This window comes from Pleurodeles waltl, chromosome 6, assembly GCF_031143425.1.
Source record: "Pleurodeles waltl isolate 20211129_DDA chromosome 6, aPleWal1.hap1.20221129, whole genome shotgun sequence".
Lineage (NCBI taxonomy): Eukaryota > Metazoa > Chordata > Amphibia > Caudata > Salamandridae > Pleurodeles > Pleurodeles waltl.
In genome coordinates this window covers 1,695,972,976-1,695,986,433 of record NC_090445.1, presented here as the reverse complement: position 1 = coordinate 1,695,986,433, position 13,458 = coordinate 1,695,972,976, and the positions used below count along the sequence as shown (strand labels likewise).

Here is a 13,458-nt window from a genome sequence, read left to right as displayed (position 1 = left end):
ATTTTTGCATGTAGCCTAAACATAGGACTGCAATTAGCTTTCCTAATTGGCACTATGTTAGAATCTGTGTATACTTTATTAGGACACTAAAATTTAGGGAGCTCCCTGGAATGTTAGATTACATCTTCCACTCCTGCCTCTCGGCTTCTTGATGGATCTGTAGGGCTTTGCTGGAAACGTGTTTCCAGGACACCAGTGGAGGTTTTCCCTTGCCTCTTTCTATGGCTTTCACTGTCCCTGTCATTCAGTGGCACTCAGAGCTACACTTTGGCCCTCATTATGACATTGGCGGACGGCAGAGTCATCAGGCCACACAGGTGGCCTGAAACCCGCCGGCCCTAATTTGAAATCCCCGCTGGACCGGCAAGCGGAAACAGAGTTCCGCCCGCTGGCCCAGCGGGGAACAGGGCTTTCACATTGCAGCCGGCTTCTAATGGAGCCGGCGGCAAGGTGGTGATGCATTGGGTGCAGCAGCATCCGTCATGCATTCCTCTGCCTGTAATTCAGACAGTGGAATGCGCCATGGGGCTCCATTCCATTCCACCAGCCTTTCGATGGTGGTTTGAACCGCTATGGACAGGTGGTGGATGGGGACTCGTAATCCCCAGGGCAGTGCTACTTGCAGCACTGGCCTGGCGGATTACAACTGCTGGAACCACCAGGCTGCAGGCTGGCAGCAGCCTGACGGTGTCGGCGGTGGGACCGTGGTGGCTCCCCACCGTTATAATGTGGCGTTTGGACCACCACGACTGCGGCGGTTCGACCGTCACCATGACCCACTTTGTCCTCTACCCTGCCACTCTGCAGGAGTGTAAGAGTTTGGGAGGCTACAGGCAGATACAGTGGCTGTAAAGACTTCTGCCTTGCCCTATACACAGCCTCGGCTGTCACTCGGTGGCATGTGCTGTAGGAGCAATGCAATCAGAAAGAGGATGAAGCCACAGGAGTGGTGAAGGGAGAAAAGGATACCTCCCCTAAACCTTCAACAGAACTCACAAAACAACATGGAAATTGTGATATCAGAGGATGTATAGTTCTCATACCCTTACAGCCTTCCAAGGTTGGCTACACCAGCTACTATACTGCCACTCCCATGTTATTTTCCGTCTAAAAACACTGGAGCGACACGTAAAGACACTTATTTTAGGGGGCCCCTGTTCAGGACAGGTTTGAATTTATGATCCAATTTCAGCTCTTTAGTGCCCTCTTTTGCCAGGTCACTGACAGTGCACGGGACCAGTTGTCCAAATTCTAAATGTTTACATCTAATATTCAAGGATACTGATCTATGTTTTCAATATTGTAACACAGCAGCAGCTCACTAATATTACTGAAAATAATCCTATAAGTGAAGTCCTATTGTGATCTAAAAGAAACTTTTATATGAATGTTGCATGAAACAAACATAATTTCTCTGCAAAATGTATGTAATAGACTCTCACATATCAACCACATAAAAAAAATACATTAAAAAGAAAACAATCTTTAAAACAAACTGTTACGGATTATTCAAGTTCATCACCTCCATGAAAAGGCTGGCAGAGAACAGGTGCAGGGAGCCAAAGGGGGGCCCCTGCACTGCCCATGCACTCTGCATGGGCAGTGCAGCGGTCCCCCTGCCCAGCACCCTCACAATGCTCATTGTCTGCTGTGCGGACAGTGAGCTTTGCAACGGTGCTGGTGCACCCTGCAGCAGCAGCATTGCCGATTACGAGCTGGCAACAATGTTGCTGCCACTTTCCTGCTGGGCTGACGGGCAGAAACCTTGATTTCGCCCGTCAGCCCAGTGGGAAAGTCGCAATGGGCCTGGCAGGGAGGTAACCATTATGGCGGCAACCTCCCCGTCAGAAGTTCAGCAGATGGGTTACCCCATCCACCGAACTCGTAATGAGGCCCTAAATGTTTACAGAATCGCATGTTTGCGAGGGCGATATTTTTTGGCTTGCAAAGAGGTTATCCCAAAAACTATTTAGAAATTCAGTATTTGCATCTTCAAAGCATTCACAATTTGCAACTAGTTGCAAAAGGAGTTTTTTTGCACTCACAATTTATCACCAAGTGGATGCAGGCGTTGACGACGTGCAAACTATAAAGAGAGGCCCAGAATGCTTCATTTCTTCTCAGAATGGCTGTGGTGAGTGCTGTTGTGAGGTGGCTGTACATTATGGCAGCAGAGGAGAAGGAACAGGCAACTCTTTCACCAAAACGAGGAGGAGATTTAGAAAAAAAAAAAGTACAGGCTTACTAGTCGTGTCATTTTAGATTCTCTTAATGAAATGCACTCTTTATTAGAAAGAGACCGAAGTAGATCCCAGATAATTCCCTCGCACACTGAAGTGCTGTGCTCTTTGCATCTTTGGCATTAAGGAGTAACCAAGCCATTGTGGCTGAGGCAGGAGGTATTTCACTGAGCGTACTATCTCCGAGTTGCAGAATTTTTCTTGAAGCCATGTTGCCAAAAATCAATTCTAACATTGTGTTTCCTCATACACCAGTTAATGTATTCCACACATCATTTTTCAGAGTAGCACAATTCCCTCAGGTCGTGGGCTGCACTGATGGAATGACACATAGCAATTTGTACACCATCCAGATCTGCATTTTATACCAAAAAGGGAAAAATTACCGCCCCTTAAATATCCAGCTAGTGTGTTATAGTGAGTGCATAATAACTGACACTGTAGCACATTATCCAGGCAGTACCCATGATCCATATATATTCTTCCAATGTGGTCTGTTCACCAGTCTGGCTACAGGACAGCTTGGAGATGACTTTCTTTTGGGCGTGAAATAAGATTTACTTTTATTAACATGTATATAAATTCATATTTTATATCGTATGTACAGAGTTTCTTATATTGTTGCTCTTAAGTGACCACGCATATGTTCTTTACTAATAGACTATGATACCCTACCTAGATCCTCATTTACCCAGGCAACGAAGATGCACTATAACACACCGACAGAGCGGGTCCATTATAGTGGGGACATTGGGACTCCTGTAAGAATGTTTCCGATGGCTATGTAAGAGTGGGTGACCACTGCAATATGCACCAAACGTTTCATGTAAAATTGTTGTTTGCTGTGCTATATTGCATGATGTAGCAATACATAGAGGCCTTCCTATGGAGATGTCAGAGTACAACAGTGATGATGATGAAATGACTCTTCCTCATCCACAGCATCAAGAAGCAGATGGCAACAAAGCCACTGATGGAAGGAATCTTAGAGCACAAATCACTCACAACCTCTTTTATAGTAAGTTTTGTTAATATTGACATTTTTGACTTCGATAAAGTAAGTATCATTTTAAATTTGTAAGCAATATTTCTTTCTGCTTTTCCACAGGAAATTGAATAACAGAGTTATATTTTCTTTTCAAGTAACATTTTGTAAATTAAAATGTAACTATAATCAAATTTTGTACAGATATTATTTTTCTGTTGAAATTGTACATACAAAATAAATAAAGAGGTAATACAAGAATATTTATAGCTCTAGTGTCTTGCTATTTTTTTGCTTTCATTCCTGTAACTCAGTTACTAGGTATCAGTGTATTATTTGCATATAGATTTAGGTTTGTGTAGAACTGCGTCTTAGAGCACCTCGCTCTGACACAGAGAAACTGTTGTGGCTTGAAGTCTCTTCACTTTCTTGAAGTACACCTCCCTCGGTACTTCTTACATGTCTATTTTCTATTTCATCAAACACATTACTGCATTTTTCTAGGCTTTTATCAACATCTCCACTAAAATGTTCTAGCTCCACTTGTAAATTCAGGGACCTTTGAGATAGGAGACTTATAGCAGCGCAAGGTAATCTACAGATCTACCAAAGCCCTGCAGTGTATTAGTTAAATGTTTAAGCTGACGATGGTCATCACATCTATCAGCATTGATTATTCCAAATACTGTGACTTCAACCTCTTTTAATGCACTGATTTCAGTACACATAGCCTCATGTGACTGATGAATGTGTATGAACCCAGATGTCATGGTTTCACCAATGGCACTTAAGTTTCCCCCAAAATAATGCATTTCCTTTACTTTCTGTTGTTCTACTTGTAGCATAGATTTCTCAATGTTTTGAAATACTCGAGCAGATTGCAATTCTGTTTCTAAACTAAGAGACATTGCAAGCCTTGGTCTTACATTAGTTCTGCTATTTCACAACAATCTGCTTCGCATCATGCGTCTTATTGAAGGAGTAATATTTCTAATTATCTGTGTAGTTGGACGTACTGCAGATCTTCTACGTCCATGGGATTCATCTGGCATTTCTGATGGTTCTTCTGCTCTAAATTGCTACCTGAGATGTTATACAGCAGATGTTTCACCCATCACTTCATCATCAATATTTCAACATTGACATCTTCATGTTGAACACTCTCTAGGTCAGAAGTGTTTTCTAGTAAGAAATGACACACATCTTTTTAGTCGTGGTGGAAATTATATGTTATGTTTGACTTGTATATATAAAACTACATGACCCATTGTGCGGTGTTGTGCATCCAAAAATAGACAGAATCATCTGTTTTGAGAGTAATTTTTATTTTTGTCTACCTTTTTGAGTATTAGACTTTGTAGAAAATCCAAAAAAGAAACGGTAGGCGGAATGTGTGGCGTTTCATTCTGCCAGATTGAGTGATAGGGAGGAGTCTGTATTTGGCACCGTCTTAGCGCACAATGCACCCTCGCATTCAAACATGGACAGGAGGATGCACTTCCCCTAGCGAGGCCAAGTGCCGCTCAGTGCCACTGCACTTTCTGCAGTAATTGAACATTTTAATCCCTCAGATTATGCAGGGACAATGAGTGGTGTGTGCAGTGGTTTCTAAACTTTAGAAACCACTACATAATTTTTAATTCCACAGGTGGAGCAACGGAATTTTAATTTATCACTAATTACAAGTTACAAGAGTAATGAGGAATTACCAAAATTCTTCCGATTCCACAGGCAGAATTCAAAATTCTGCCCACGCCTAAAAATAGGTCTTTTTTTTTTTTTTTTTTACAAATGATAGCTTTAACATTCCATTATGAGATTTGAATTTCTCATTTGTAGATATTGTTAATGACTCCTGGAAATGATAATCTATATTTATGTTCAAAACATGTGTCTCATAAAGTGAATAAACTTTATGATAAAAAACCACCCAATAAAGTGCATATTTTTTAAAATAGAAGACAGCCACAAGGTAGCTTTCCAACCCATGTTTGATGTTTGAAAATGTGATGTGTCCATGTCTGTTACTACTGACACTGTTTCTGGTTCAAAAGCTTACTGTCATGTCCCCCATTAGATTTGCAGAGGGGGACAGATGAAGAACCACCCCTCGTACACTGAGCATTCAATATGCTTTGTGCAAGCTTCTCTTTTGTGCGCGACCTGAAATCATATCAGCGCTTGTGGTTTTCACCAATGGTGCACTTGGTTACACCAACATAATTATTTCTTCAACTGACAGTCAAATGTTCTTTGTGGCTGCGTCTGCACACTTAAAAATGTTTTCCCAAAAAGTGTTATAATTGTTTGATACATATTCTTCTACCAAAATATCTAATTGCGCATCAGAAAACTTATTTTTTTTTTTGCACCCTTCATCATCCTTGCCTTTCCACTGGACATCGTAGCATCTCTCCAACACGCTCCCGCTCCACAAAGATGTGGCCTTCAATGTTCTACCCAAGCAATGAGAGACAAGTTACTCAAATCCTGGTTCACGCATTTTAGGTCTGTTCAACATTAGGAATTAGCAATTCTCTATCTATGACAACTTCCAAATTGCAAATATAGAATCGCTAATTGGAATTGCGCTTCCGAAGAAACCGCTATTTGAGAAAATAAACTTTTTGAACAAATTATTCACCAATGTGATATTTGTGATTGTTATTTATTGCAAATAATGAATCAGTAAATCATATGTACGAACATAAGGCTCTAGATCTTATGTTTCAACACCTACTTTTCAGGAGCAAACCTTACCACAATGATTACTGGATCTGTATCATCTAGGGTCATCTGAAAGCACTAAGGTGGTGAGACAGGTAGGAAGAATGGATTTTGGCACATCATTGATTGATGGGCCACTTGGTGTTAATTGCATATCCATAAAACTTGTGAAAATGTCATTTAGATTAAGGAATATTACACCCACATAATATTATTGACTAGCTTGGCCATTTGTGAATTCACCTCTAGTTCTCTTAGTTTAATGTGGTTTTAATGCGATTGAAGAATGAGAAAGTTAATGAAAGAGGGTAGTTAGTTTCCTGTTCATAACAGCCATACCTACATTATACGATCTATAGAAAAACACAAAGTTTGATTAATGACAGTGAAAAAGTATGAGTTTTTCTGTAAGTAAACCAACAGGTCTGGTAGCCTCATATACGCCTACGGGCTCTTTCCACTGCTGAAAAGTTAGGTAATTCCTACTGTACATCGACAGCACTGCTCATTCAGGACATTAACAAGTTATGGAACCGACCTCCGTTTGCACATATTGATATAGATCTGGCTGCAGAGCACTTTTTAATGGATGGAAATTTTTATTGTGTTTAATCAGGAGTCTGAAAAACCATAACTTGCTTAACACATTTCAATGTCTTACTTGGGCACATTCATTCATTTTTATAAATGGATGCCGAATTATGCAAATTACAACACAGAACTTTACTTTGGCCAGAAGGTGCTATTATTAATCATTCCAAATTTGGCACAAAAAATAATGTAGCAATATAGAAACACTGAAGCAATGGAATAAATCATAAAAGCCTTGGCACGCCACATATACTTGGTAGCTACAACACACATTTAACACTTGCTGTGCTTATGCGACCATATAGTATATACAATAAAAAGTGGTGATGGAAATGAAAAACATAGCAACAATATAGAAAAAGGAGTAATTTATGAATTTATGTGGTTCAGAATTTCACCCCGAAATCAAAATGTTGTGGATCAGGCTGAACACCTACAGCACTGGACAATTTGATCTTATCAATTAGGTTTCAATTACATGGGTATCTGTAGGCATCGAAGGAGCACCAGGTCTTACTGGCCCACAACATTATCTGCCTTATACCCTAAACATCTCCCTTTAGTTTTAGAACCAAAAGCAAAGCTTCAGCTGAAAGAAGCAAATATCACAATTACGTCATGTCCAAAAAAGAGCACAAGAACAAAGGCATAAACCTGTCCGCATAATTCTGAATATTTAAAAATATTGATTATGGTAACTAGGTTTACAAGGTAAGATCTAAATTGATCTGGTTCATAGCGCTTTAGAATGGGTGACAACTCTCTGAAACGCTTGAGATGTCGAAGTCATTTAAAGGCACGGCGGGAATTAGAAATAAAAGAGAGATGCTTTGGAAATCCATATTTTCTACATGTCAGAGAACTATTTCAAGGAGGTAAAGGAGAACCTTAAAGGAGAGTTTCTTGTATTTTGCTCAACATCTAATGGAGTCTTTCCATCCCCCTTCTTCTTCCTGTGGTTTAAGTTTACCTATCAGGTTTTTCTAGCTCTTTCGTAATGTTCACGGTTTGTCTCTGCCCTACTAGCACACTCCCGAGCCCGCTCAGCCTTGGTCGAAAGTGCCTACCAAAGAAGTGCTTTTGACTTGGACGTCATAGGGCTGAACGGCCGGGCAGTCTCATTTAGAATGGGCCTCAGCCGCACTTGACATGTGACCTCTTCCCAGAATAGGGAACTGGAAAACATGAAAATGCGTCCCATGTTCCCACCATGGAATCCACCAGTTGGATTGCGTTGGCTATATCATTGAATCTCTTACTTTGGTGAATTCTCTGTAAAATCACAGTAATCGTTTTCAGTAGTAATATTCTAGAGATTACTGTCGGGAAAATGACAAGTTCACCTACAAGGTCAGAAAAACTCAGGAAACATTCCATTTTTGTGAAGACGGATCACAGTTCCAAACTTCACCCCAGGTAAGGTTGAGGTTTGCCAAGCCTAAGCCCTGCACCTGGCTTCCTTCTTCCATCACCTCCTACAAGATGGATGGGACTTCAGGCTACAGGTGGCGTCTTACTTGAAGATTTCCATGCTGCAACTCTGTGCAGTCCTGATTGGCCACAAGAAAACACAACCGCTGCTGGAAAGTAGCCGCGTACACTCCACTGCAAGCCACTGAACTTTGACCAGCAGCGAATGCAGTGGCTTGGGGAGTCGGGACTTGGGAAGAGACTTGTGTAGAGGTCAAGCAGCAGTAACTCTCTCACTGCCCTAGTGGCAGTAGAATATTTTCTGCTGTGTTGCAGGGTCCCTTCCACTTCCTTTTGTCGCAGACTCCAACAGTCAAAGATTTAAAAAATAATTTGCAAAGTTGTGAAGCACTGAAATTTGTACAACCATACTTCGGACAACAGGTGGAAACCATGCCACCCAAAAATAAATTCTTAATTCATTTTGTGGGGGCATGTGTGGGATATGATTTACAAATACCATGTCGTTGAGTGGAGTAAACGATAGTCATGTCTCCCCTAATCATTGTGATCAGCTAAGATATTTCATGCTCTGTTGTATCTAAAATCCAGATCCTTTTGTGCTTATCATCACTCCGCACCTAGACTTCCCACTCAGCTGTAAAAGGAATACTCTGAGAACATACAGGCTTATTCAATGATAATTACAATCAAAGACCAATGTAAAGCAATCAGCGGTGGATATGCTGAACTCATCGGATCTCAAGACGGGGCAGGATATCCAAACGATCACACGTAAGCTACAATGTAACTGCTATGACAAGAGCCTGAGGTAAACCCTCCCAGCTCTAAGCATCACATTTCTTCGCAGATTAGTTTTTCAGGATCAGAAGTGAATTAATTCCACCTGTATCAACATCTGGAATATGTGAGGTCATCATCTTGCAGCTCTCTCCCACTGCAGACTCACCCGTACTTCCAAGAGCTCTTTTCTTCACTCAGCTGAAGTGGTGCAAATCTAGATTTCAAAAGACATTTATCACAGAAGTGCGCTTTGGAGTAATTGTGGAGAGAGATTTCACGCACTAAATCAATGAAAAGTTCCAAAATTCAGCTCACGAATACTATGAAGCACCAGTGCGGTGAGAGATGACCTTTCAGAGACAAGGGTATCAGTGGCGTGATATTGGCCTCCACAAGCCCCACCCTCTGGGGGCCCCCCTCAGCAGCACACCGTCACACACCGTCCATTGAGGAGCACTGTGCACTGGCCCTTGGCCTGAAAGCTTCTGACTGGGTCAGTGGGGGACCCCCCTAAAGTTTTGCTAAGCCTCTGATGGATATTGTACCCATGTTACTCTTCCAGGTAGTATTCTGTTCATTATATGAATGGGGGGCAAGGGGGAGAACAGTAATGGAGTAGCAGGTCCATTTGCAGACAGATGATTGGGACAATTCAGCAACAATTGTAGCTCCAATGCGCTCACTGATTACTGAACCCAACAGTCTGCGGTATGTTACGTTAGGTTATGTTGACTTGTATAGCGGAACTTACCACCCATGAGAATATCCAGTCACCAGAGCAGGAGCGTAGGTCTGGAGGTGCTCCTGGTTGAACATCGACGGCTTCAGCCTCTTGGACATCATCCCTCCAAACTGGGCTTAGTTAATATACAACTATTAGACCCGTCAGTCTTAGGGCGGTCTTCCTCCAAATTTTTTGCCTTCCTCCTTTTTGTTTTTTTGCTGATCTTGTTACTGTTGGCCTTTGGACTCTATGCACTTTACCGCTGATAAACAGTACTAAAGTACTTGTGCGCTCTCTCATTTAAGCATGGTAAAATTGGCTTACGCACAGTTGGTACAGTTAATCTACCTGTAAGTTCATGATTAAGAAATACTACATGTACCCAGGGCCTGCAAATTAAATGATACTTGAGGGCCTGCAGCACCTAGTGTGCCAACCACTTAGGTAGCCCTTCAAAACCTGTCTCTGGCCTGCCATTGAAGGCTGAGTGTGCAGTTTTATACTACCATTTCGACCTGGAAAAATAAACCTGTTGCAAGGCCCAAACCTCCCTTTTTAATACATATATGCCACCTCTAAGGTACACATTTATATACACAGCTAGATATATATATACACATCCCAGAGCGCAGGATGCAGTGTATTTAAAAGTTGGACATGTATTTTTAAGTTTTGCATGACCTGGTAGTGAAAAACTCCTAAATTTGTTGTTCACTACTGTGAGGCGTACTTCTCCTGTAGGACAACATTGGGTTGCCTTATTACACTTAATACGTGCTAACGTTTGATGGAGAACAGGTGAATATTTTATGTTTGGTATCTGAGAAATTATAATTAAAAATCCTCTTTAATGGTAAAGTCGGATTTTAAATTACAGTTTTAAAATGTCACTCTTAGAAAATTGGTACTTAACTGCACAAACTATTTGATGCCTGCAGCCTGTCCCTGTGTCACATGATTGGGTGTAGTGAGTAGTTGGAACTTTGTTTATTCCTCCCAGACAGCCACACTGTAGAGGGATTAGGTGCGCCTGGATTGGCCATCAACTGGTAGGAGGGGGGGGGGGTTGAGCTGTGCACATCCCCACTTGTAACTGAATGGAAGGTGCCCTGCCTGCACAAAAAGGACTTGACACTAGGTGTGGGTGAAAAATTCTGCTACGTTGCTGGAGTACGCAGAGCTTTGCCCACTCCAAGTTCTGCTTGGAGCACAGAGCTTGAGCAAAGCTCTATCAACCGCTGTGGGCAGAGTTTTTTCTAGTGTGTAGCTTGCCAACATTAGGTTGGCAAGCATGAGTGAGAATTTGCATCCCCTAGCATGATGTTCGGGTGCTAGGATGCCTCCCGGTGAGATTTCTCAATGCGGTAGGTCACAACTGTTTACACTGACGAAGCTCCCACTCAAGTAGAAAATCTACTCGAGCGGCAGAAAGAAGCAGCGGAGCAGAATTTTTCACCCACACCTACTGTAGAACCACCTTTGTTTAGCACCTAACACCTTAACTAAAATATTCAGAGTTTGTAATTCATCTGCCATTTTGGAATGGGTTTGCACAACCCATGCGTTCCAGTTATGCCACATGGTAAAGAAAGATGCTGCCGCAACAGACCCCACCACCCGTACAGAGTGGGGCATGGGTGTCTGTGTGAGCTGAAATGGACCAAACAAACCTATGCCCAATGACAGCCCAGTAGTGATCTGCCACAAGCAGAGAGACAAAATAGCAATAGCTATGGCAGGCATTGAAAGAAAGTACTGGCTGAGTACATCAGCTCTGCACAAATGTGGGGGAGGGGGCTTGGGGTTTTGAGGATAAAAGGAAAGGAGGACTTAAAATGTGGGAAGAAACATGGTATACAGTATGAATGATCCTCCAGGGCAGACTAACACCACGTTGAAAATGTACCAAGTCACACAATTAGTGGTTAACAGTATCAGAATCTGTCTAGAAGTTTGAAAGGAAGAAGGCAACCGTGTTCCCATGATCCATAGCTTGTGGCAGGTCATCTAGGATGGATATGATGACTAACTCTGTACCCGTCAGCTGGTGACAGTCCAGAAAGTCATTACATTCCAAAATGGTTGAACTTGGAACTCGTTGCCTTTTTCGAATAGTTTGATTGTGTGCAACGGAACTGAAATAGACTTGCATGTTCAAGAGTATGGTTTGCCATAAGTGGAGAATAAGTGACCATATAAAGTTGGCAGGAGTTCCTCCTTCATCAGTAAATTTGCTCTAACGCTTCTGACGGACAGAACGGGGGCCAGATGTATGACCGTTTCTAGTGGTAGCAAACAGAGATTCAGCCTGTTTGCGTCCAGCGGTGGCTGCCGCAAATGTCAAAGGATTGGTCTGAGCAGCTCAGACTGGCGCTCAGACACAACCCTGGGGTCTGTGTTGTTTCTCCAACCCGGCTGTGTACACAGCCAGGTTGGAGAAACCTAAGTGCGCATGTGTGTTTGGCCAGCCTCAGACGCCCGTCCAAACACGCATGCGCACTTAGTGCACTTTCCCATCCTTCCCCCCTCCCACATCCCATGGTCCAGCCCCACCCCTCCCTGTACACGCTGCTGGCTGAGCTGCAGATGAAAAAAGAAGAAAAATAAAAGGATAGCAAGCTATTGTTCCATTTTTCATCTGCTGGCAAAGCCAGGGGGGCAACGCCCCTCTGCCACTTCGGAGGAGATGCTACTATGTGTGTCCACTAAAACGGCCTCTGGCATGTACAAACCGTATTTTGTGAGTCTGTAACCTATTACCAACTTTCAAAATAGGGTTTGCGAGTTGCTATTAGGAAGAGGCGTGCCAACGGCTTCCCTAGCTAATAGCGAGTCGCAGGGGGTTGTAATGCAGTCACAAAGCAATTGCACTTTACTGCCTTATTCAAGAAGGTGGAAAGCCAGAAGCAAACAGGAAAGAGGTTCCCAGGGGACCCCTCCCCTTTGTCAATGGTAGAAAAAATGTTTTTTAAGCGCATGCAGTGGTCCCAGGGTCCAAAGCCTACCCTTAAAAAATTAAATAGAAATGTTTCATTTTTCTTTTTGAAAAGCATCCCGTTTGAGTTTAAGGAAAACGGGCTGCATTAAAAAAAAAAGTTCCTGTATTTAAAAGCAAACACAGACATGGTGGTCTGCTGATCCCAGCAGGCCATCATCCCTGTGTTACCGCCCATTTTCAAGGGGTCGCAAATTGCTACTGCGTTATCAATATTGATGAGGCAGGTAAACTGCGACCCCATTGGGAATCGTTAAATGTGTCTGTGACACCTAAGTAAATTTCCTAGTCGCAAAAGGAGATGGTTGTACATCTGGCCCCAGATCTTTGTATGTGGGGCAGCTCTCCAGGGCTGATCCTTTTCCACAGCCAGAAAAATCCAGGCATATATCACCTTGAATCAGACGTGAGGAGCTATCAGGAACATCCAGCATTGCCAGAGCTGGGGGTAGAAATGTCCAATCTTTTGGGCATTCAGCCGTGCATTAACCCGCAGAAAGCACCAAGAACAAGAAACAGGTAATCGGAACACATCTGAGATGCTTGGGCACTGGGTACGAGAGGCAAAACTGTTTTTCATGACTTTATTTTTTACTGAAAATATAGTTCCCGAGGCTCGAATATATCAGTCACGGAATATGCAGTGTTGCACCGGAAGGTTTGTGTGGAAAGTTAGCCAAGGAAAGGAAAATTCATCTAATAGCCGAGAACTCCCGCTTCCTTCCTTCCACATAAAAAACCCCAACACACAGAAAAATTCAAGCAGCCTTCTTTTTTCCACTCATTTCTTGTTGAAAATAATGCAGACATCTGCAAGCTTATAGCCTTGTACATCATTTCAGTGGCGAGCCTGCGGTTACAAAAACGTCCCATGTTTCTTCACTTAACCAACAATAGTGTTTTTTTTAAAGTAAATTAGATTTATTATTTTTTGTTGTGGGAAGTGTAGTCACCCAATTAACTGCCTTTTCTCCAGGCTCAG

The 13,458-nt window shown here is 42.5% G+C and overlaps 1 protein-coding gene across 2 annotated transcripts in view; it reads right to left on the bottom strand.

Moving 5' to 3' along the window:
* Positions 1-13,458, bottom strand: part of RALGPS1 (Ral GEF with PH domain and SH3 binding motif 1) — a 1,336,836-nt gene that overhangs the window by 931,550 nt on the left and 391,828 nt on the right. The gene's annotated exons all lie outside the window — the stretch shown is intronic.